Genomic DNA, 25,920 nt, shown 5'->3' on the forward strand with positions numbered 1-25,920 from the left:
AGTTGGAGACATGGAATCCTCATAGATTCATCCGTCAGTGCTTTTCTTCTTAGTCGTATAGGTTTCCTGTTTCTCTGATGCAGACATTAACCCTGTGTGTCCTTGTGCTGCTTCACATCTGAGGTTGTATCATTATTTGAGATCAGAACCACTGGGCAAGATTGATCATTACACAGTCTGCCTCGACATTCACTTATACTGAAGTAGTCAGATAAATGCAATGTAGATATTAAAAATAAATCCACCTGTTCATTCATTAAATCACTCCCATCCTTATGCTTCATTATGAATGCATATCTTTTGCCTCCTAACATAATTGGCTCTGTCATATTTTTGGCCAAATTGGGATATCTGTGTAACTTTTCTCTCCTGACTATTAATTCATTTTATATCAATATCACAATTTGGCCACAAATGTGACTGAGGCAGTTATGCTGTGAGGCGAATGATATGTGGATCTTTACACCGTGACAGTTCTCTTAAAGGGGTCATATTTTGTTAAACCCACTTTTATTAATCTTTGGTTCATTTATAATAGTTCATAAAGCTTGAATTTGAACCCTCCAGGTGCTGCAAAGCTATCTTTATACTCATTTTGGCAAAAATCGAGTGGATTTCTACAACCTGTTTTAATTCCTGCTTAATTTGTTACGTTTTATAACTCATTTGGTCACGACATTTAGACATATAAGGTCAAGACTTCCGACGAACATTTCTCCGAGTACAACATAATTGTTTGTCAACAGCAGCGGTTGTAGTCCATTCTGAAAATATGTCCAAACTTCAAGCCGATTACCTAAAATGTTCAGCTGTTGGCTGAACAGGACAGAGCAGCACAGCCAATGACCTGGAAGGGGCGGGGCCTGAAGTGGCTCATGTGCATTTAAAGGGCCAGCGCTCAAAATGATCTTTGTGGTGTCATTAGTCAGAAATAGGGTTGGAGATGGACCTGTGGAGTTGAATTAACGAAGAATTCAGACCCAAACATAGCATTTACAGTTTATGTAGACCACAGGGAAATGTTTTAAAATGTATAATTCCATTTAATAAAAAAGCAAAATATCCTTCATTTAGAATAGAATAAAAAATATCACCTTGCTTTCAGTGTCATAGTATATTAAATTGTAGCTATTTTTGACTTTTCTCTAAAAACAAAAAAAAAAAAAAAAAAAAAAATCACTCATGCTATAAGTGCTTTAATTAAATAATATTATGACTTGTTTCTTGAAATATCAGACTGTTGTCTCCCTCTGTGTGGCCCTGACACTCCATCATCCTGTTGAAGGTGACGTCGTTAGGGTTAGCGTTAGGTTAATAGTGTTTTACTTGCAGGTCGGTAGTTGGTGCTCGGCCGCAGATCAACTTTGTTTAAGTTTCACCCTCACTCTCAGCCGTAACAAACAAAACACAATCTTTTCCTCGATTCAGGACCTGTTTGTATATGTGCGCTGCAGTCGGCCTCCGCTCACCTCGGCTACCTCAGGCGCCATCTGGAGAAGAGTTATCATCCTGTCCTGACTGCCGGCGGCGCTGATAACACTCTTGACTTGTGTGAGCGGGGCAGCCATTACATGAGCAGCCTGAAGTCGGCTGAAAGGTGTCAGTTTTTTAAGGAGGCACCTGGGAAAATCCTAAAAAAAAAAAAAAAAAAAATCAGGAAAGTTGTTAAAATGAAACTCTAGGGGACTTTGTTTTTCTCCTTTTTATTTCATTGAATTCTAAGTGGTAATTCTAAGCGATGGATTTCTGTGTGTTGTTAAAGTTTGATGTTTCTGGGTCTAATTTAATTTTATTTGCAGAGTAAATATCAAAATGGACTGGTTTGACGTAAAACAGACGTCATTCGACACTTCTGAAACCCCTCTTTCAGACATGGAAATGTCGAGTTTGCGTTGGTCACTCAATTATCCAAAGCAGTGTTTGTTTAAGGCTCTATCTGAAACATTTTTCTTATCTTACATAATTATTTTGTCTAAATAAAAAAGATTTTTAATGAAAAACATTTCTCTTGTTTTTTTTTTTTTTAAATATATATATTTCCTGCCTTTGTCTCATCTTTATTTATTTTTTTTTCATTTGGCTCACCCCGTCCTTCCACTCCATCTCTGAAGATGGAGAGCCACTCTTCGCCTTTCCACTCCTCCTCCTCCTCGTCTCATCTCCTGCCGTCTCTCCCTCTCTAATTTACTTCTCCTTCTGTTTCGCGCCCCGAAGCCACCGAGTCTTCTGCTCTTCAGTCAAGGGGATTAGAAAGATGGAATGTGGACGAGAGACGGAGGGCGAGGAAGGAGGGGTGATTACAGATGTGAGAGGCTGCTGAGATGAAAAGGTTCGGCTTCTCTGCAGAGATGTGTTTTTAAAGTGGACGAGGATCACACTGGTTTATTGTTGATCTCGTATAAAGTCATATCAGCAAACATGAGCCATATTAACCCTTTAACCCCTGAGACATTATTCCAGGTAAATGTGCTGCTGTGAGTATGGGCTTATGTTCTTTTTCCTCAGTGGTTTTGTTTTACTGTGTGTTTTGGGGTCAAAACGTGGAATAACAGAAAAAGACAGAGAAGAATTGAAGTTTGACAGGTTTTTACCTAAGGCATATCCAGGTGAATATATAAATAAAAGAGCTTGCAGGATTACACTTAAATTTATCAAGAATAAATCACAATTATTTCATGAGAAGAGGTAAAATAAAAACTTTATGGACAACCATGTATACTTCACATCCTTAATATGGCTTGAACACAGTGGGAGGATTTAAATGATGAAAAGGAAAACAATTCTAACAAGTGTTGCCAGGCACAACAAACCCTGCCCCTCACACGTTTTGTAGCGTATTTTGGCATCGATCCAGCTGATGTCATCATGACTGTGTGTTCTGATGTCAGCATATCGATTATCTCTATATATGTGTCAAGTTTGAAGTAAATAAAAAATTGATGTTTTTATCGACATTTGAAATTCACCAATTATAAGTAAATGGGAGGAAAAAAAGATTTTTAAAAATTCATGAAAAATGTGAACTTTGACCTACTTTTCCCAAAATGTAACCACATATATTCTGGGTCACTGGCGATCTACAGGGTGAATTAAAAAAAAATATATATATACATTTTGAAAAATTACCTCGAGTTCCGCATTTGATAATTTTTGGAATTTTCTTTTATGGACATCAGTAGGTAGGGGATCAGTGGATATTTGTCCATATTTACAGACCCTAACCCTAACCTGGCCTGTCCTCTGACATTTTCAGGTCTAAACAAGTTGAATTATCCTCTTGAGACCCAGGAAATGTCAGCAAAGTACAAGCTTTTCTGTTTTTTACTAAATAAGTGCCTATATTGGAAACATCATGATGCAACAGTTTTGTCAGATTCAGTTTTTAAAATTTTTATGGAATGTTCTTTGTTGTGGACAGTTTTGTGTTTTATTTTTGTATGAAGTTGGGAAACATTTGTCCGCAAATGTGGACAGAAAACCCATAGCTGGGTCTTAGGAGGTTAACAAAGGCAGGAACAGCTGCCATGGGTAAAGAAGTGAAGCTGACATAGCGGCCAAAGTGTTAATGTTGTAACCTGGCAATTTTGTGGAATGGATGGATGCCCATTGTCCCCTCCCATGACCTTTGATTGGATTTAAATCCCACCGCTACTTCGTGCAAACCAGTTTTAACTTGGATTGCACAATTTGCCCCTGCTCACTCATGCATGAAAACCTGGGTCTGAAAATTTGGACAAATATTCACCAATCCCCTACCTACTGACATCCATAAAAGAAAATTCCAAAAATCATCAAATGCGGAACTGGGGCTAATTTTTCAAAATGTATAGTTTTTTGGGTTTTTTTATAAACCCAGTTTGGTATGAATTCAACCAATAGTTTTGGTGCTTGAGTGTTAACAATCAAACAAACCGAACCAAAAACAATCCCCCTTGCCTGCCCTTTGGGGGCAGGGTAATAAAGGGAATGATGTTTTAGTTGTGTGGCGAATATATACACAGCTATTCTTAATTAGAATGTGTCTTGTATTAAGCAATTTTAAAAAAGAATCTGCAAATGGGGTTAAAAAAAAAACCCAACATTTTATTAAAAAAACAAAACACAAGCCAAGGATCATAGAAATGAGAAATATGCCAAAATATAAGGAGCTATGTCCTTGGTAAAGTCCTTTTATCCCTCTTTCCATCACTAATAAGGGCATATTTAACCCTTTAACCCCTGAGACATTATTCCAGGTAAACGTGCAGCTGTGAATGTGTGTCTGTTTCAGGTTCATAAAAGCTGCTGTGAGTATGTGCTTGTGTTCCTTTTCTTCAGTGGTTTTACTTTACTGTGTGTTTTAGGGTCACAACAGGGTAGAATAACAGAAAAAGACAAAGAAATGTACAGGTTTTTACTAAATAAGGCACTCAGAATGTACATCACTAAGAGATTTAGGATGTTGAACATGAACTGTGAACTTGAACACACTGAACAACAAGGGTTTGAATTTTGTCCCAGGAGTTTTTGTTTTGGGGATTTTTTTTTTTCTAAATCACTCCATCTGCTTTTTGACACGTGGCTGAACTCCAAAAAGTAGTTGCACAGTCAAAACTTGGTAAAAACCCTGTAAAAAAAAAAAAAAAAAAAAGTAAAGGGAAATCACCACAACACTGTAAACAACAATAAAAATTAAAAACATTGAAGAAAACGGTTCAAAAAAGAAAAACCCAAACTGTCTATTTTTATCGTCGGTCTCACTGCTGTGTTTTGCCCCGCATTCCACAGGTGGTGGGGGGTGCACTGAGCATGCTCAGATTTTTATAGAAAGTGCAAGGTCTATTCTCTCAGCCCATTTTGAAATTTTTCCAATTGAGCAAATGGTTGAATTTTTACGAATATTTAAAACACGTTCACCACAGACACATCAGGGGCTAAAGGGTTAACACTACTTCTTGTATCCTTACGCAATGCATTGATTTGCTTTTCATAAAAGAGAAAGTGCAAGGTCAAACCTTTTTGGATCCTGGACAGGGGAAATTTACTGCACCTATCTTAATACAATGTCATATTTCATTGAAGTTCATATTCATCATAGTAATGGTGGAGGGGACTGGCTGACCGTCGAACTGTCCCATTGGACGGGTCAGCTTTGATCAAACACCAGTTTTTCACGTTACTCTTGTCGCCTTGATCTCATCTACACAGATTTATTCCTTCTTTTAGCATTTTTATGTCTCCGGCGAATTGAAGCAATGACCTTGTTCGACGGTCGCCCTCGTATTCTGATAGCCAAAACAGTGTTGTGTGTGTCTTCATCATCCCAAGAGTTTACTTTAGTGCCCCCCCCCCCTCCGCTTTGTGCCATTTTTAATGTATGGCAAAGGGATTGAAAGTCACTGACAACTTATTGTATTTCCTGGACACAGCTGCCACCTATCAACTTGACTGAGTTTAGGAGCAGTTCTACCATATGACAGAAAAGCATTTACATTTTTATTAGCACAGGGTGGAAGACTTGTGTTCCCTGGAGGCTCGTATTGACTCGGATAAAGAAAGCGAAGGGTCTCACACTGGACAATTGGATTGAGACATGAAACACAGTCCTGACTTCTGTTAAACTACAAGACACACTGATTTATAATAGGCTGTCTGCTCCAGGGTCATTTCAGAAAACAGGAACTCTTCAATTAAATGTGATCATGCTCCTTAATTGAATTCCAACAGCCCTGGTGAAGGTTCAGTATATATACTCAGTGCCAATGAAAACACAACACTTGAAGATTCTTATATTTTTTTAAATCGATGAGGATTTTTATTCCATAAGCTCTTTGGAATTAATCATAGGCCATTTCTATACAGTAAAAATAAAAAAATCTCATCCAAATTTGTTGACAAAAAATAAGGATAAAGAAAGAAACTGAAGGACCCCCAAAACCAAAAGTCACAAAGCGGTCCCAGAGGTGCTGCAGCTCAATGTAGCGATCCTGCTGTGGGGTGGTCACACATGCTCGTCCAGGGCGAGGTCTGTCTGCAGTTGAGCCAGTTTCTTCATGCCTCTGTTGCATCGTGACTATGGTGGACACATTGCATCCAAAACGGCGCGCCACCTGCCGAGCAGAGATTCCGGCCTCCAGGAGCCCCATAGCAGGACATCTTTGGTCACGTGTCAGTCTAGGCATCGCTGAGTTATTGCAAATGATTTTGGTGCTTTTCAGCTTGCCTTTATATACAGAACATGACCACTCCTTAACTGACCACAGTTCCTTAAGCTGAGCAGTTCATTGCTGAGCAATGAGAAAAAAAGAGTCTTACGAATGCAGACAAGTTCATTCAAGCGTGACAATAGCTCAACCCGTCTCAGGTTGTTAAGAAATTGTCTGGGATTATTTTATACAGGTGAAACTTAAACATAATGATGCAGCTCAGGAACAATAAAACACATTCAAGTGTTGCGTTTTCATTGGCACTGAGTATAGATCTGCTCATACATCTGTCCCTACATGATGTTTGTCTGTCTTCTGCAGGGGGGTGGGGGGGTGGAGACTTGTTCATGTTATCTCATTCTGTTTCTAAGTTGAATACTGTCTTGGTTGCTTACATCTCTGATAACAGAAAAAACAGAGGTCATTATAAAAGGCCCTAAAAGTATGAGAGACTTCCTAACTGACCAGATAGTCACTCTGGACAATGTGTGTGTAGCCTCCAGTGCTACAGTTAAAAACCTAGTTTTATTTGACCAAGATTTCTCATTTAAAGCTCATATTGACCAAGCCTGCACTACAGCCTTCTTCCACCTGCGTACCATAGCCAAGATTAGAAATATTCTGTCTAAAAATTAGAGGTAGACCGATATATTGATTTTATTTCAGTGTCAGCCATCTGCCTTAATTTTCTTTTGAAAGGTGATATTTGATCAGTTGTAAAAATCTTATAAGATATTTGATCAGGTACCTGTGTGGGCAGCACTTGAAGTTCAATAAATGTAAAAAGATGTATATATGTATTAAAAATTTCATTTATATTGCTGTCTAAAAATCTTAATTATCTGACTGTTTCAATTGTATTTTATGGTCAATGTGCTTTAAAAAAAAAAAATCTGCCTTAAATATAGATATCGGCCGTAGATATCGGCCATCAGCTGACCAAATTTTTAAAAATTGGCATTGGCCTTAGAAAAACCCATATCAGTCAACATCTACTAAAAATTATGTTGAAAAACGGATCCATGCGTTTGTTACATCTACATTAGATGTAGTTACATACATGTAGTTACATTACTGTAACTTCCTACTCCCAGCATGTCCTAAAAGTTCTCTAAAAGGTTTTCAACTGGTTCAAAATGCAGCGGCAAAACTGTTACCGGGAACTAATAGAAGAGAATGCATCAGCCCTGCAGGTCTTTCCTTCCTGCAGCTGTCAGGCTCCACAATAAGAACAGCTCCAAAAATTCTGTGCAATAAGTAATAATAGTAATAATACATGCAATACATATATATACAATAAACCTGAGGCATGATCAGCATGTGCTCAGTTATAAATAGTGTACATAACTTTTTTGATTGTGTTTATCTTGATTTTGCACTTCTTTGCTCTTGTGTGCTTGTACTTTGCTGCTGTAAACCTGACATTTCCCCTTGTGGGACTAATGAAGACATATCTTATCTTATCTTAATGGTATGGGCCCTTCTTATCTCACAGATGCTCTAGTACCGTACCATCCCAACAGAACACTTTGATCTCAGAATGCAGGTCTACTGGTAGTCCCCAGGGTCCTTAAAAGTACAATAGGAGCAAGAGCCTTTAGTTACCAAGCTCCTGTCTTATGGAATCAGCTTCAGCTAATATTAAACAAGCTGACACTGTCTCTACATTTACGATCAGACTGAAAACATTCCTGTTTGAAAAAGCTTATGGTCAGACTAGTTAAAAACAGACTGAACCCACAGTTCAGTCGAAGCTGTCCTAGGAGTAATAATGCTGGGGGACGTACAGTGCACTGAGTCCTGTCACCTGTTTGTGGTATTATGGACCACTTTTGTCTGTACTATAATTTCCATTATCTAGTTTACTTCATCTGTTCATCACTATTCACCCAGTGTCCCTTTTCCCCACTCCCCTCTGGGGGAGGGGCTACTGTTTCAGTTGTTGCCACTTGAGGCTCAATGGTGACGGGATCTGAGGTGACTCATCCGTGTCCTGCCCTGACCTGTGACCCCGGACCTCCTCCCCCACCCTCACCTGTCTGGATGGACCTCCTCACCCTCATCTGACTAGATGTACCCCCCCAGCTGTCTGCATGCCCCCCCGCTGCATCCTTACAGACTAGAACTACATCAGCAGATGGATGTCCGTCAGTCCTGGTTCATCTACAGTCTGTCTATCTGTGGGAGTGGATCTGTCCTTCACTGTGGTTCTCCTCGAGATTTCTGTTTTCCAACTGGGTTTTTGGAGTTTTTCCTCACCAAGAAGGAGGGTCTAAGGATGGGGGATGCCTGGGACATTTATCCAATTCAGGGGTGTCCAATCCTGGTCCTTGAGGGCCGGTATTCTGTATGTTTTAGATGTATCCGTCTAACAACACACCAGATTCAAATGATAAGCCTATCATCAAGCTCTGCAGAAGCCTGATAAGGATGGTCAGGTGTGCTGGAAGAGGGAAACATCTGATACATGCAGGATACATGAGGACCAGGACTGGACACCCCTGATCCAATTGCTTCATCAACTTTTTACCTAATTACCTCCGCCAAGGAGGTTATGTTTTTGCTGGCGTTGGTTTGTCTGTCTGTCTGTCTGTGTGCAAGATAACTCAAAAAGTTATGGACGGATTTGGATGAAAATTTCAGGAAATGTTGATACTGGCAGAAGGAACAAATGATTAAATTTTGGTGGTGATCGGGGGGGGGGGGACTGATCTGCCTTGGTGGAGGTCTGTGCTCTCCAAGTGTTTTTCTGGTTAATTATTTGACTGTTGCTTATTTTTCTATTCAACAAGTTCTGTAAAGCCCTGTGAGGTGACCTTGTTGTGATATTGGGCTCTACAAATAAAATTAAATTGAACTGAACAGCCAGATTTCTGTGTATAAAGTGCTCCTCCATGAGATTATTCTCCAGTGCCTTTCCTGCTTCTAGGAGTAACAATGTACAACACTAGCTACTGTTACTTAGAAATTGCGTTTGTCAGGTTTGGTCAGGTGGGCCACCATTTAACAACAGGCATAATGTTGTTAAAATTATACTTTCCTCAAGACATTTCAGGTTGTTCATATTTCTCCGGGCTATTCACATTTTTTGTAAAAAGATAGTTTGTAAATGTAAATGTGTACATTTTTCACACTGAAAGAGAAAAATTTGGAGTTGTGATTATTTAAAGGTTATCATGATAGTGGTTTACTAGTCCGACCCACTCAAAATCGAATTTGGCTGCACGTGGAACCTTATCCTTGATTGTTAATATCTTCAGTGCAGTTTTTGCATTTCACAAATTCATCCAACGGGCCCGATTGGACCCTTTGGCAGGCCAGTTTTGGACCACGGGCTGTATGTTTGACACCCCTGTGCAAAACCCTCGTGTCTGACCCCTCATGTTCCTGCCACTTTCCAAATATGGCCATTAGCTTGTTTTAACAACGTAGCTTTACAGGATAGATTTTCACACCTATTGTTAATTCTGCAACTGGATACAAATAGAAATAACAGATTTCAGATGTACGGTCAGCAAACAGCATGTATCAACATTCATAAAGTCTAATGTAGAGCATCTGGTGGTGGCATTGTGCTTTACCAAGTGTAAGTAATATTCTGTTCATCTTCACTGCACAGACTATTTATGAAAAAATACATGATTGCATTCATGAATTTTATTGTTTTATTTAATTCAGTTTTATAGTTAATGACATCAGTGTACTCCTGACCTGCTTTTCTGAATGATGTTTTACTTGTTTTACTTGTGCAACTGCAACGAACATGGAAGAATGATGCATAACTGATATATTTATGACTGACCCTTCTTATCCATCTAATCTGGTTACTAGTCTGTAAAATCATCACTGCCTGGTGACGTGTGATGTTGAACTATACATCACAGAGGACTGACACTCATCCATCTGCTGTAAACAGAGACTTGCTTTAGTTCTTTCCAAACAAATAGCCTCCTCAGGGACACCTTACATAAAATTAGTATTTTCTTTTCCTTTGTGGATGCTGTAGGTTGTTTTTTCCCAAGTGCCTCTTACATCTATAATTCTTGCTTTCTGTTTAATATCTTTCAGGCAAGAATGATTTTCTCCTCACTGTTCCACCTCTTATTACTCTCATACTGCCGATGTGAGGAGAAAGTCAAAACATTATCGCACCAAATTTTAATTTCAGAATAGGGTATTGACACTGACCTTATGAATAACCTGGATTAGTCAGTTCAATTGTGTGTTCACTTGAAGTTTTATGCCTCTGAGAGCTGAAAAATATGCACAAGGTTCAGGATCCCCTGTGAATTTAAATGAATGAAACCTGCTGGCTGGAGGTGTCTTCGGGAGTGAAAAAAAAAAAAAAAAACAGAACAAAAAACACGTCAAACTGTTTGACTGAAAGACTTTGACTCCAAAGCCATGATAGAAGCAGAATGGTTAAAGTAATGTAGATATCAAAGTGGAAAATGGAAAGACAAAACCATGCAGTGAATTGACTAAAGCACCGTATTTTGTGAAAATGAACAGATTTCCTGTAACACACTCAAAAAAAGTTGGGACAGTAGCAGATTTACCACTGTGCTACATCACCTTCCCTTTAATGTTTTTTTTCTTTTTTTTTTTTTTGTGAGCACTTGGGGGTGGAATTTTCCATTCCTTCTGTTTCCAGTACTTGAGCTGCTCAACAGTCTGTGGCAGCTGGATTCTCCTCTACATTATGTCCATACATGTCCAGCAGGAGACAGATGTGGACTCACTCTGTGACTATATAACTCCTTTTACACAGCAATTCTGTTCCGGGAATATTTCACCTTTATTCTGGAATGACATCTCTGTAAACGTAGTGGTGGGATCATTTGGTCCCACCTCTGTCATAGCTCTGGAACTCCTCTGGAGGTGGTAACAGAGCTGTGATAAAGGTACAATCATGATTCCAGAACACTGTATAAAAAGGAACCACCCCTCGTTCCGCAACTAAGGTGTGACGTTTTGATGGTGAAGGTGCGAACCCTTGGGGATTTAAAAATGAGCGTGGGCTATGTACAATAAACAAACATATCAACACGACCAGAAAGTTGTCAAACTGGGGAGATGCCGAGATCCGCCAGCTATTGTCACTTCAGGCAGAAGACTCTATCCATGCTAACATTTGTGGAACGGTGAAAGATGGGCCAACTCTGGAGAGATTAGCAACACCGCTATGCTTGGGGTATTTCCACCGCACAACTTATACATCACACTTTACTCTGCGCTGTGTCACTGCCCCTTTGATTCCAGAATGCAGGTTCACTGTGTAAAAGCCCAGCCTGTCTCACCTCTGTTACTCCTTTGGCTTGGCTGTGGAAATCAGTCGATGGTGAAATAGGCGGGATCACCATCTCGCTTTTTTTCTGGGATCTCTGTGTAAATGTGGCTGATGAATCCATGCTGTTGGTGCAGAATGAGGCCTGGCATTGTCCTGCTGCAATAATCACAGGCTTCAAGAACAAAACGTTAACTTGACAGCTTATGCTTTTACATATATTCCTTCACATCAACATACACATGCAGGTCAGTCATGTGGTCACTCATGCACCCCCAGACCATCACAGATGCTTGTTGAAACCTTTCACTAAATGCATGGTCTTTTTCATCTTTGGCTCATAATAGAACTCAGCATCTTTTTTCCTGAAAATAAACTGAAATGTGGACTTGTCTGACCAGTGTGTATTTCCACTGTCTTTCAGTCCATCTGAGATGAGTTCAGGTCCAGAGTTATCTATTCCAACTGTTTTTGGCTGGGCTATGGAGAAGAGGATGCTTAAGAAACTGCTATCCGTCATGGACAATGATGAGCACTCTATCTATCTATCTGTCTATCTGTCTGTCCGTCTGTCCATCTGTATTTTCTACAGCTTTATTCTACTCCTCCACTACATCCCAAAAACAAATTGTGTCCTTTTTATTCAACTTCATTTTGTCTGACAGCTTTAGTCCCCTTGGTTTATGGTTCCTCTGTATGTACTTGTCTAGTGAAAACCACGTATGACGTAAAAAATGTTGATCTTCAATGTTACGTGAACTGGAGGATGATTAGCTGCTTAATGGATTGATTTAAAAATTCGTAAGGTAGTAAGGTAAGGAAGTAAGTGTTTTGAGTGCAGAACTCTTATACCTGTAGTGGTTTCACAGTGCGGTTGTAGAAACTATACTGAAAGAATGGATGTGAAAACTTATTTGTTTTACATAAAAAAAAACTTTCATGCAGTCCAAATGTAAGAGTCAAGCAGACCATTTTAAAATTTAAAATCTCATCAGATTTTAAAGCTGTGATGCAATTTTGCTGTCAGTTTTTCATTTACTGTGATGGATTACCTTTAATAAGAGAATCTCCAGAAATAGCTCCAAAGATGCTTGACCATACATGGGTGAACATTAGTAAATGAGTCCATATGGCAGAACTGATTTGAAGGCATCATGCGGGGAAAACCATCACCGCTTAAATTATAGTAAATTCACAGTCGGAACATCCTTCAAACTGCCAACATTTTGTGATATTCAGGACCAAAAGTGGAAAAACCTGAACAGAAAAGAAAGGACTTAGATCCAATTACTCATGACCTTCAACAAGTGAGCAAAGGGTCTGTCTCCTGTGAGAAAGAACGTCACCCAAATACACATCCATGAATGTACTCACAGGAGCCTTGTCAAGACACAGACGTCACTCATTATACCTGACAGTCACGAAGTCAGAGTTGGGCTCATGACTGGAATGTGAACCCCAGTTGCATAATTATTTTTCCTCCACAGCGCAAATGTACTTTAATCTACAACACAGTAGTGATGTGTGGGTCGCAAATGTAATAGCTTTTACAGCCAGCTCTTTCAAGTGAATGACATTCTCCTACCTGAGAGCCCAAGCCATTATTTTTCTGAATTTTTGTTTTTTTTTTTTTCTGTTCAGGCCCCACATATTTGCTCTACTGCATTGTGTCTTTCCCAAAGTCAGTACAAAACCAGTCTGAGCCATCAGATTTAGAAGTATCTCAAGGATATAGGCAACCTGTTTCTGCAAACGTTTGCGTTTCTAAGGATTTACCTCATATGCATACTATTTAATTGGCAGAATTGAAGCCTTATCTGGGCAGAGAATCGATCCTGCCATCTTCTGTCTGTGAGCAGGACAGAGCTGTTTTGGCAATGTCCAGTGCTGAACCCATTCATAAGGCACAGGTCACCATAGCGCTGTCCAGGGCTGAACCCATTCATAAGGCACAAGTCGCCATAGCGCTGTCCAGTGCTGAACCCATTCATAAGGCACAGGTCACCATAGTGCTGTCCAGTGCTGAACCCATTCATAAGGCACAGGTTGCTGTTGCACTGTCCAATGCTGAACCTACTTAAGAGGCACTGTCCAGTGCTGAACCTACTCAAGAGATGCTGTCCAATACTGAACCCATTCATAAGACACAGGTCACTATAGCGCTATATCAAGTTTGCTGAGTTCACAAGTCCAAACTTGGAGAATATGGCCACAGAGACAGACTTCCTACACAAGCCCCTGTAATTGAAACGGTTACTTGTAAACTTTCCTCCCTGGCTCTGCTGTACTTATTTCTTTGTTCTACTATTTTTACTACAATTTTAGACACAGTGGTGCAGTGGTTAACACTGTCACCTCACAGCCAGAAGATCCTGGGTTCCAGTCCAACACCAGGGACCTTTCTCTGTGGAGTTTGCATGTTCTCCCCATGTCTACACGGGTTCTCTTCGGGTTCTCCGCCTTCCTCCCACATTCCATAGACATGCGTTAAATGGTTAAAGTAATGGGCCCATATGTGTGAATGTGACTGTGATTGGTTGTTCGTCCCTACATATCAGTCCTGCGATGAACTGGAGACTCTTCCAGGGTGAACCCCGCCTTTGCCCATAGGTCGCTGGGAAAGGCTCCAGCAACTCCTGCTATCCTCTCAAGGGTAAAGCAGTTCAGAAGATCATTTATGGGTTTTTTGCATACATTTTGTATATTCTTCAAAACTGGATGATATTATCCTGATAATAAAGATGTATTTGCTCATATTCTCTCACATATGGTCCTGTGAACGTGGCAAGTACGGTCTTGGTAAGAAAAACTGCAGGGAATGGACGTTCTAGGAACACCAGCCTCTCTGTTATTGGAACAGGTGGTGCTTGTGAACTTTCCTCCATGGCTCTGCTGTATTTCCACCATCAGTTCCCTAATGTATTTCCACAATCCACCACAATATGCCACTCGTATTGATTTCAGTACATTTGTACTATTTACATATCATTTATATTTTTATACATTTTTTATATATCCTCCTGAGACCCAGGAAATTATTATTATTATTATTGTTATTATTATTATTATTATTATTATTATTATTATTATTATTATTATTATTAATTAACTAATTAACTAATTAATTAATTTATTTATTTATTTTTTACATTAAATAGTGGTCTTGATTGGAAACAACATAATACAACAGTTTTTTCAGATACATTTTGTATTTTTTGGAATGGAATGTCCTTTGCAATGCAGTTTTTTTTGTCTGTTTCTTGCTTTTTAGTTTTTTTTTTGTTTTTTTTGTTTTTTTTTTTAAGTAAAGCTGTGAAACTCTTGTCTCCTACAGAGAACAAAAATGCACTGCTGGGTCTCAGGAGGATATTCTTCAAAACTGGATAAACAAATCTCATTGAATCCTATATCATGATAATAAAGATGTATTTTCTCGCTATTCTGCCTCTGGCATGTGTTCCAACATTGCATCACATCATCTGGTGATGGTCATCTACTCAATAATACATGTCTTAATTAAGTTGTCACAGAAGGGGTTGCCTTTGAGAGTAGCTTGAAATGCATCCTGGGATATTTACCAGCCAAGCCTATACAAGTCACCAGCCAGTTCATCCTTGGTTTAAGCTAGGAGACAAAAATAACATACAGGCATTCCATCTGTTCTTGGTTTGTGCGAACTTTTAAATGGAACAGTACTTGGGCTGCGACTGATGATTCACAAGATCGTGAAAGCAGAAGAATAGACAAGAACAGCTTTAGTTTATGTTGAATATGTTGTAAATCCTAAATGGTTAATGGAATATTGTTGTTAAACCGCTTGAATTAAAGCTGAGCGTCTACACTTCAGTCACATCTTGACTCATTTCAGAACCACTGTGTTGGTGTCCAGAGATGATACAAAATCTGTGTCATCGTCCAATAGAATAGAATAGAATAGAATAGAATAGATCTTTATTGTCACTGTCACAGGAACAATGAAAATCAGCTTAGCAGCTCAGTTCAATTTAGCAGCAAGACACTTGCAAAGGGGACTGTGTAAGAAAATAAAATAAAATACATCAGTGTTAAGAAAGTGAACTGTGCAAGGGCTTCAGAATAAAATTATAGAGGGTATGCAGGTGACGTCACCGCAAGTGGAAGTCACCATGGTTACGCCCACTGAGTGGCACAAAGAGGGAGATGAGTGATAGCGTTGGCTTCAACACTGTCTGAACTGAAGAACAATATTTAATAAAAAAATGGGGAAGAGCTGTTGTGCGATTTATTGTATGAACAGGTTTGAAAAGCAGTCGGAGATATCGTTTTACAGGCACCGAAAGACACAGAAAAGAGAAGTAGATGGATCTAGGAAACCAAACCTAGATTTGTGGATCCCATTTTGTGTCAGGTAACATTAATTTATACTGTATTTTTGGGTAAAATCAGACCTTAAATTACATATTGTTTTGGCTAACGTTACTTCTTAGTAAAATTCTTGGTTTCATGATCAGATCTTTCATGGTTTTTATCTTCATTTTGTGATTCTGAACCTTGTGCTCCTACATGATTTGTAAACGAACTTAAACTGAGACTAACCTAGTTTTTCAAATACGGGGGAACTGGAGAATAAAGCTATGACAGCGTATTAGGGCCACATGAGAAAATAAAAACACTTGTCACTACAAGTATAAAGTCATAAAATATCGATAGAAAACCCGTAATTTTATGATAAAGTCGAATACAGAAAAAAATCACAATGTTAAGAAAATAAAGTCGTGGTTATAAAAAATACCCTCATAATTTAACAAAAATGTCATTCGTTTATGAGATTGAAGTCGTCATATTCTGACAATAAAGCCATAATATTACAAGAATAAAGTCCCTGCTCATCCACAGCAGTAGTATCTGTGTTGTATAAAGTGCTTAATATGAACTAGACATAAATCTCCTCAGTATCAGTAGATCATGCCCATATTCACTGGGGTCAGTACACTGTCTACTGTAAATGGACTTTGGATCAGTTGGTTTTCTGCCTAGTTTTGGACCCTGGTTGTCAGTAATGATGAAACCATGTATATTTGTTTCAGGTCAAAATAGCGACGATCCCCTACACCCTGGATGTCTAGATATGTGATTTCGGGTCACATGTCATTGTTCGTGAGTCACTTGTTCTTTGGTAGCTCGTACAGATCCATGTCCAGTCCAATTGTCCTTAATTTAATTTCATATTTCACATTTTCCCGGTCTGGCTGTGTTTACTGCTATACTCCGTCATGTTGAGCAGGTTGGTTTTTGCCACTCAGTCTGATTTAGAGGGGAGTGGCCCAGGGTAGAAGTGATGTATATTCATACCCACTATTAATACACATGTGCTACTAAAGTAATGCTAGAACTCCTGAAATGAACAAAATATACAGAAAGAATATACAAAAGCTAACTCTATACTACAGATGAGAGATGTACAATGAATCGGATGTATACATGTAGAGGTAAGGTGCATGTGTTGTGACTATTGCATTGAGGTGGTGGTGGGGGGGCACACATTTAATCGCTTGTGGGTAAAAACTGTGCTTTAGTGTATGTGGACCTGACCACATCCGCTGTCATACTCATAGGTTCCATTATAGATAATCATTAGAATACACATTTATGGTAATAGTGTACTAGGTCAGTAGGGACTTTTATCTACATACTATTAAGTTATGACTTTAACTCTTGATACAAACAGTGTTTTAATATTTCCAAATGATAAGTAGCTGACAGAAACCATTTCCATACATGAACTGAGTAAATGTATACACTTCAGCCTTCTTCTTTTTTTAGTGGGGGGTAGCACATAATCAACTAGAAGCACTCGGAGAGCGCAGACCTCTGCCAAGGCTGATCAGTGCCCCCCCCCCCGATCACCACCAAAATTTAATCATTTCTTCCTTATCCCATTTCCAACAAACCCTGAAAATTTCATCCAAATCTGTCCATAACTTTTTGAGTTATGTTGCACACTAACGGACAGACAAACAGACAGACAGACAAACAAACAAACAAACAAACAAACAAACAAACAAACAAACAAACCCTGGCAAAAACATAACCTCCTTGGCGGAGGCAATTAAAAAAATGCAGCTTAATTAACCCTTCAATACCATATGCATTGTATTAGCTGTGTGATCTCTAGAGACCTCCACTTCATTAAAATAATCAATATGTTTCAGACAGAGCTGTTACATGCAATCTGGAAAATGTCTTAAGGCCACCGGTGAAATATCCGTGCACTGCATGTAGTAGTGAAAGAATATTAAATCCATCATGGCCACCTGCAAAGGGACTCACATTTCTAGTAAGGAAATCTATGGTCATTTTTAAAAGGGCTACTGTATGAATAATATTTAACCAATCTGAGTGTCTCCAATATTGAAGCATCTTTTAATCATTCTTTGGGAGTACTGTTTCCTCCCTTATTTGGGAATACAACCGTGGCACTGCGGGTATCCTAAGGTTGGTTATTTTTTAACTTGTCAGGGTGCAATCTTCCATATACAGTGTTTGAATTCTTAAGTTTAAAACTGAAATGTTACATTACATTATATAAAGTGGAAACTGAGATGTTTTATATGTTTCTTTCAATTCATTTCTCAGCTGTTGTCATGACCTCTATGTTATATTGATGTGATGCAGAGAAGTGCATGCAGTATGGGGCGGCCATGGCTCAGGTGGTAGAGCGGGTCATCCAATAACCGAAGGGTTGGCAGTTCGAAACCCGCTCTATCCTACTCAGTCCATTGCCAGTGCCTCCAGTGCCACGCACACTGGTGTATGAATGCATATGAATGTTTGGTGGTGGTCAGAGGCGCCGTAGGCGCGAATTGGCAGCCACGCTTCTGTCAGTCTGCCCCAGGGCAACTGTAGCTACATATGTAGTTTACCACCACCAGAGGGGGAATGTGAGAGCGAATGAATAATGGATCAGTAAGCACTTTGGGTGTCTAGAAAAGCACTATATAAAATCCAATCCATTATTATTATTACCTGCCTGAACAGGGACAGAAACAGCCTCCTGTTTTCCTGTTTCACAAAAGAAAATAAAAACGCTACATAAAAAACTTTCCAACTGCATGAAAAATGTCTCTATAATAAACGGTGAGATCAATACAATATTATTTGTTGACTTTTTCCCTGTGTTTTTAGGATTTTTTTTTTCTGCATTTCATTTAATTTGTCAGGCATCAGTGGTTTCAGAGACATATCTTTTTACAGTTGCTAAGTTGTGGCTTTAAAACTTATAACACTACTTTTTTCACTAGGCTACTTTAAACATAGGTTAAACTTAAGGTTGGGACCTAAAATGAGTCAGGGGTAGTGCCAAGTGCAAGGGCCAAGGGGCAGGGGTAGGGTTAGGGGGCAGGGCCAAGGGGTGAACTGGGACTGGGCCTATGACTCAGATCTATGTGTCATATCTCTACCTGTTTCTCTGCTCTTTTTTCTCTCTCTGGCCCTTTAAATCTGTTACACCTCCTCATCAGTCTCATTCCACTCACCTGTGAGCGTAAGCTGCAGCTCATTAGGTGGGGTGTATATATTCACTGCTCTGCTCTTTGTTCACTGCCAGGTTGTCTTCAGCCCCATGCGAAACTTTCCAATGGTGTTCCTGCCTGAGTATCCCTGATTCCCTGCCTGATTCTGTCCGTTTGTCTGATCCCCGGTAACCTACCTACCTGCCTTCGTCCCTGACCACATCTCTCTGTCCGCCGCCTGGTAAACGACCTGCTTCCGTCCCTGACCATGTCCTCTGCCTCGGCTCCTCTGGCTTCTACTGACTGTCCTGGCACTGGACCTCCTGCCTGTCCCCGACTCCCCTTTTGCCTTTCCCCTGTCGGATCTACAGAGACTTTGTTTGAGACTGTTCGTTGGACAATTGAACACCTGTTGCTCTTTTATAGTTTGAATTAAGACTATTTGAACGATTACCCCTGTGGTGGTCTGCATTTGGGTTCCGACTGTATCTGTTACAATGCGTTCTGTATTTATCAAAGTGATTAATATTTCTATCCACATTTCACTCATACGTTCCCTTTTTGCAAACTGTGCAGATAATTTACTATGTTAACATTAAGTTTTACCCTTTGCTTTACTTTAACAGTGCAGTAAACTGTTACAGTATTTTATTTATATATATATATATATATATATATATATATATATATATATATATATATATATATATATATATATATATATATATATATATATATATATATATATATATATATATATATATATATATTTTTTTTATTTATTTATTTTTTCATAATCGCCCTATCCTTTCTTTCTGCCCTGCAGGAGCCAAGTTTAACTTTCTGTTAAGCAAACTGAGAAGTGTGGACATGATGTCCAGTCTGCATGTACTTTCCTGGATTTAGTACTGCAGACATGCTGATAATCTATTATAAGCAAGTTTTGCGTTTTTTTTTTTTTTTTGTTTTTGTTTTTTTTTGTTTTTTTTTCTTCCTTCCTCCCAAATTTTATTCCAAGTCCTTTTACTATGAAATGTGATCAGATATTCTCTGATGCTCTGTTTTTTTTCTGTATTGCTGTTTTCTCTCCGTTCCTCCTATGTGTGAGGAGACGGGCTGCACCTGCCTCCACTTATCCTCATTTAAGTGGTGGTGGTTGGCCACCACTGGGGAGGCACAGCGGTGCAGTGGTTAGCACTGTCGCCTCAAAGGAATTGGGTTCTGGGTTTGATCCCAACACCAGGAACCTTTTGTGTGGAGTTTACATGGGTTCTGTCTGAGTACTCTGGCTTCCTCCCACCATCTAAAGACATGCACTAATAGGTTAATTGGTCAACCTAAATTGCCCATAGGTGTGGTTGTTCATTTCTATTTCAGTCAACCCTGCAATGAGCTGGCGACACATCCGGGGTGTACCCCGCCTTCGTCCATAGGTAGCTGAGATAGGCTCCAGCACCCCCACGACTTTCGAGGATATAAACATTCAGAAGATGACTGACTGCCAGACCACCACCAGATTCTGCTTTATTCAGACATCTATCCTCCTCACCTCCATGTTCTTCAGCCCCCTGCTTTTAGATTGCTTCCTGTGTTACTTCTCCCGTGCATCCCCAACTCTGTGAACCTCCTCGTTACAGCGTCTCCTCACCACCTTACCTTTTGTTTTTGTGTGAACAATAAATCTATTGACTTCTGTTTTTGGGTCAAACTGAATAAACCTCATGCTCAGGCCTTAACATATTCTCTGATATTCTCTTTTTACTGGTTCACAATGAGGGATGTGAAAAGCAGTGCTCCTGTGCCTTTGAACTGTGAGTGAATGTAAATATTTCATTTTGATATTGATCCATATATTACTTCACTACTGTTCAGTTTGGTAGCATTTTGGGTTTTCTTTCATTTCTTCAGCAGATTCTTATCAGTGTCCTGCATAATGACTCCCTGAGGAGATACGGATGATAATGACTCAATAGGTTTAGATAAAGATGCCCTAACCATCCAAAGCAGTTAAAAACTGTCCTGGTCCCAACATTTCTGTAAAATAAACTTTTTTCGGATGAGATCTACCACGGCCTTGGAAAATAACCCAGTGTCTCAGTATGAGCTTGACTCTCCTGACTCAGAGGTTTTTCCTTGTCTCCTCTTACTCTGCAGACACTAGTGATGTTTTAAAAGCTCTGATACATGTCCAGACAGCCTGAGCTTACTCAATGTCAAGCTTTTGAAAATTAGTTTTGGCTTTAGATTTATCACTTACTGTCCTGCTTGGTCCCACAACCATAGAAATATATTATTTATTATGTTTTTACACTTATCTTTATTTTTGTTTTTGTGATGATACAGATGAGATTTGCATCTGACAAAATTTATAGAACGCTAACCACCGAAACCTACTTTTTTTGTTACAATTTCTGATCTTTGAAAGAGATGACGTATGACTTAGGAACTATATATTATCATCTGTTCACCTGCTACTCTGCTTTTCCTATTGCTATTTGCAAGTCCCTGTCCAGAGTCAAAACATGGCTTATTATTGATATATTGAATAATACTAGGTTGTCCACAGAACCTTGTGATATAACGCTCTAAATATAAATATGTATAGCTCTATAATATATATACCTAAATATGCATAAAGCTCTGAGAACATATACAGATAAGATATACTGTATCTACTTTAATACCTGACTATTCCATACTTACCTTTAACTTTTAATGTTCTTACAAACATAAAGTCTAATCCTCAGTTCAGTTGTTTGCTATTTACACCTAATTTTTTTACCTTGAAAAGGAGTTTCTCTTTTTCATAAGATATTATATCCCTTCACAACATCAAAAACAAAGCGGGCACAGTATTCAAATTCAATTCAATTCATTATAATTTTATGTATGAAGCACCTAATTGCAACACACAATTTTTCTAAAGACACTTAAAGTAGAACATTATACAGAGAAAAACATCCCCTGAGAATCAGTACGTAACAACAGAAAGATTCCCTTTAAAGAAGGAAAAACCTCCGACAGAACTGGAGTCAGGTTGGGTGTCTATCTACCTCAGCCACCTGAGGTGAGAGGAAAGAGGAGAGAGGAAAGAAAATGACAGATAAAGAAGAGCAAATAGTCAAATATTGGTCCAGTGGGATTCCAGTAACAGCACATCAGAAACATCTAGCTCTGGAGCCTGAGATACCTAGAGAGAGGAGGATGGAGACAGGAAACAGGCAATGTAACAAAGAGAAGAGTGAGAAAGAGCTGACATATAACAGTGACATATAGACTACATACTAGCACGTTGACACGTGGAGATCCACAGGTTCTACATGTAGTAGTTTTTATGCTGTTGTGTTTCTGTGCATGCTGTATTATATTTGTCCAGCAGTCAACGCAAAAGCATTCTGGGTCTAACAATGTGATTGTAAGGCGACTGTATTCCAAAATTACTAATATCTCCCAAAATATTGGCCATGTCAACTTGCCATTTTCGCTAGTCTGTTCCTTGACCAAAAATACATAAGCATGCCAAACTGCAGCAGTCAGCTCTGTCCAGATTTTGTGTGAATCTCGACACACACACACACACACACACACGCACGCACACACACACACACACACACACACACACACACACACACACAGAGGCCATTTGGCTTTTATGATATAGATGGAGAGAGAATACATATCTTCCACACTGAAGGATCTCCTGGCAAACTTGAAAATCACAGGTTAAAGAAACAAAGGGAGACGGAAATGAAGCCATTGTCTATTGTTTATATGCACACAGTTACATGCATATATTTTGTTATTTTCACTGCACTTCATGATGTAAAAAACATCCATCCATCCATCCATCCATCCATCCAAATTTTCATAAAAGATGCAACTAAATGAAAATGATGTAGCAATTGCTTATGTATATAAAAAAAAACAATGTTAAGACAATGTAGACAAAAAAATAACAATAAAGAATCAATGTAAAAAAGAATGTAAGACAAATCGTTTTAATGATAGATGAGTCAGTAAATATCTGTCCATTATTGTAATTCATGATGTTTTTTTGTAAATGTGGGTCCAGAATATACCTAAAATTGATTTTTATTTATTTATTTATTTGAAAAGGTCTGAGAGCCAGCCCTTCTCAGTAGACAGTGTATACACTGTCTGCATTAAATGCTTTGGTTGTGGTTTATGGCCAGTTCACTAGGTGGCTAAAATTTACTTAGGGGGTCAAATGAGTGGCCATTGTTGTCAAAAAAAAAAAAAAATTGTAAAAAATGCATAAAACTGTGTTGAAATAATGCTAATACATTTGTGCACAGACTACTGATATTATGTGACAGTGGAAGCTATATTTTCAGAAATATTGGATTTTGAATAGCGCATGTATGAGAAAACTTTTGCTGGTGGACGGATGTGACATTACCCATGATGATCTGGTCAGTACCAGTACTTTATTAGTAATAAACTTATATACTTACTATTGCTAATCATCCTCTTATTCATAAATGTTAATATTGTGGATCTAAAACAATAACAGCTTAAAAACACAAAATGTGGCAGTGGACAGATGTGACATGGTTGTTACAGATCCCATCATACTGATGCTCGGCAGCCATGTCACCGTTTCCACAAATGATCCCTGTGCAAAAACTAGTATCAGAATTATTTATTGTATAGTTGATCATCATACTAAAGAGGAAATAACAATATAAAATTGTTTTTTCTTTATAAAAATGCTTATTATTAGAAAACTTTTGATTTTAAAAAGTGACGTGTGACATTCTTAATGTATGTATTGGTGTAACATAAGCAGGATGGATCAGCACCATACTCTATATTGCAACCTGTAAAAATAAAACATGTGATATGTAGTATATAATCTTGTAAGAAAAACTGGGGAATCTAAAAGAATAGAATATTTGTTTTTCAGGTAAATTCAGTTAAAATATAACTTGGCCATTTGTGACATGAAAATATAACATTAATTGTGATGAAATCGGACATTTTTGACCTGAAAACATAGTTCATATGACCATCAACATGTTGAACAGAACTGAAATCCTGTAAATTTGCAGAACTTGCATTTACCAACACAAAGTTCCTTTGGGGATTCACTTAGATTGATTTCTTATGCACAAAGACATAAATAAGACCTCTAAGCAAATTTTAGCCAGTATACATTTTATTATTTTCACTGCACTGCATGATATAAACAAAAACACCCATCCATCCATCCATCCATCCGTCCGTTTGTCCATCCAAATTTTCACAAAAGATGCAACTAAATGAAAATGATGTGGCAATTGCTTATATATATATATATATATATATATATATATATATATATATATATATATATATATATATATATATATATATATATATATAAAACAATGTTAAGGCAATGTAGACAAAAAATAACAAAGAATCAATGTAAAAAAGAATGTAAGACAAATCATTTTAATGATAGATAAGTCAGTAAATATCTGTCTGTTATAGTGATTCATGGTGTGTTTTTGGAAATGTGGGTCCAGAATATACTTAAAATTGATTTTTATTATTTAATTTAATTTAATTTAAATATTTTTGGAAAAGGTCTGAGAGCCAGCCCTTCTCAGTAGACAGTTTATACATTGTCAGCATTAAATGCTTTGGTTATGGTTTATGGCCAGTTTACTAGTTTATCCCAGTGTGTCCATTCATTGATTCCCAGTCTAACATGCTAATGCTTTTTACAAATGAGCCCTGTATCCACGCCCACTAATAATACTCTCAGCCAATAGGATTGCAGCATTTCGAGGCAGACGTGGACCTTAATAAACAAGCTGCTCTCTCCTCCATCTGCTTTCTGTCAGTTTTCCTCCGCTGCTCCGCTGTTCCCCTCCGCAGCCTTGACCCCCACTGTCACGGCGACCTCCGACATAAAGGAAGAGAAGGAGAAGCAGGAGGAGGAAGAGAGGACTGTCACTACATTACATGACCACAGAGAAGGGACTTTTTTCTGTGTTGGTCAGTTTGTGCTGTGAACCGTCAGATTGGATCCTTCCGCCGCTCCGCTAAACATTTGTCGCGCGCGGTGTTTGTTCCTAAGCAGCGGACGCATCCGCCAGCAGAGAGGGTGAGTGATTTAACCTGTATACCTGACTTTTGTTTAGTTTTTTTCTCTCTCTCTACATAAAAATTAAGACGTCTTTACTTAAGACCTTCTGTCGATAGACATATGTACATTCCCAGTGGAGAAATTCACTCGTTTTCATATTATTTTATGCACTTTATAACTTTAAGCTGTGGTGAAACAAGAAAAAGAATATGAGCGGAATGATACAGTTTTAGAGACTTTTAACAGAAATAAAATAGTTCTTTCATTAAGACTGGAGTCATAAATTATACATTTAAAACACTATCTAGAAGCTTTAATTTTAAGTTTTCTGCCATAAGAATGCCAAGACAAAAAGATGAAATTGTAAGACAAAATTCACTATATGTTTTAAAATACTACTGTGGGAACATACATAGAAATCCAGTGTTAAAAATTAAATGTGTAGAGCATCCTTATTTCTGCCTTATTAAAGTGTCGGGGTTGTGTAAAGCACAGTGAATGGCCATAACATGTATTATTACACCCACATGTCAAAAGCCATAGGTATTTTTTCTGTTATTTCAGACTCTAAGCTTCCTTAAAAGTTTGCTTTTTCATAGACTTAATTGATTATTTTTGCAGGGAAGCTCAGTCATATTAGATTGTTCCAAATTTTATTTTCATTATGTTATACTATAAACATTACACAGTAGTCTACTGAGGCTGATGAAGCTACAATATGATCTTGGTTACATTTACTATGTCTTTTATGGTACCCTCTGGTGACCAAAAAACTGTAAAGTGCCCATATGTCTGAATGAATTACTTCAGGGAAATACAGCTCCACTGTGAGAAACATTTCACCACTGCCTGGATTTGATG

At 38.4% G+C, this 25,920-nt stretch overlaps 1 protein-coding gene and 1 long non-coding RNA gene across 3 annotated transcripts in view; both read left to right on the forward strand.

Annotated features, from left to right (window-relative positions):
* The first annotated feature begins 192 nt into the window (after positions 1-192).
* LOC115435985 (uncharacterized) lies at positions 193-6,812 on the forward strand. The gene is made up of 3 exons (XR_003937762.1): positions 193-203; positions 5,707-5,711; positions 6,595-6,812. It is a non-coding gene; the product is annotated as an uncharacterized LOC115435985 (long non-coding RNA).
* Positions 6,813-24,842: 18,030 nt separating this feature from the next.
* Positions 24,843-25,920, forward strand: part of drd2l (dopamine receptor D2 like) — a 38,327-nt gene continuing 37,249 nt past the window's right edge. For both annotated transcript variants that reach the window (XM_030159013.1, XM_030159015.1), the window contains exon 1: positions 24,843-25,077. The gene's annotated coding sequence lies outside the window, so the exon portion shown is untranslated. The remainder of the gene's footprint in view (positions 25,078-25,920) is intronic.

The sequence above is a fragment of the Sphaeramia orbicularis genome, chromosome 16 (assembly GCF_902148855.1).
Source record: "Sphaeramia orbicularis chromosome 16, fSphaOr1.1, whole genome shotgun sequence".
Taxonomy (NCBI): Eukaryota; Metazoa; Chordata; class Actinopteri; order Kurtiformes; family Apogonidae; genus Sphaeramia; species Sphaeramia orbicularis.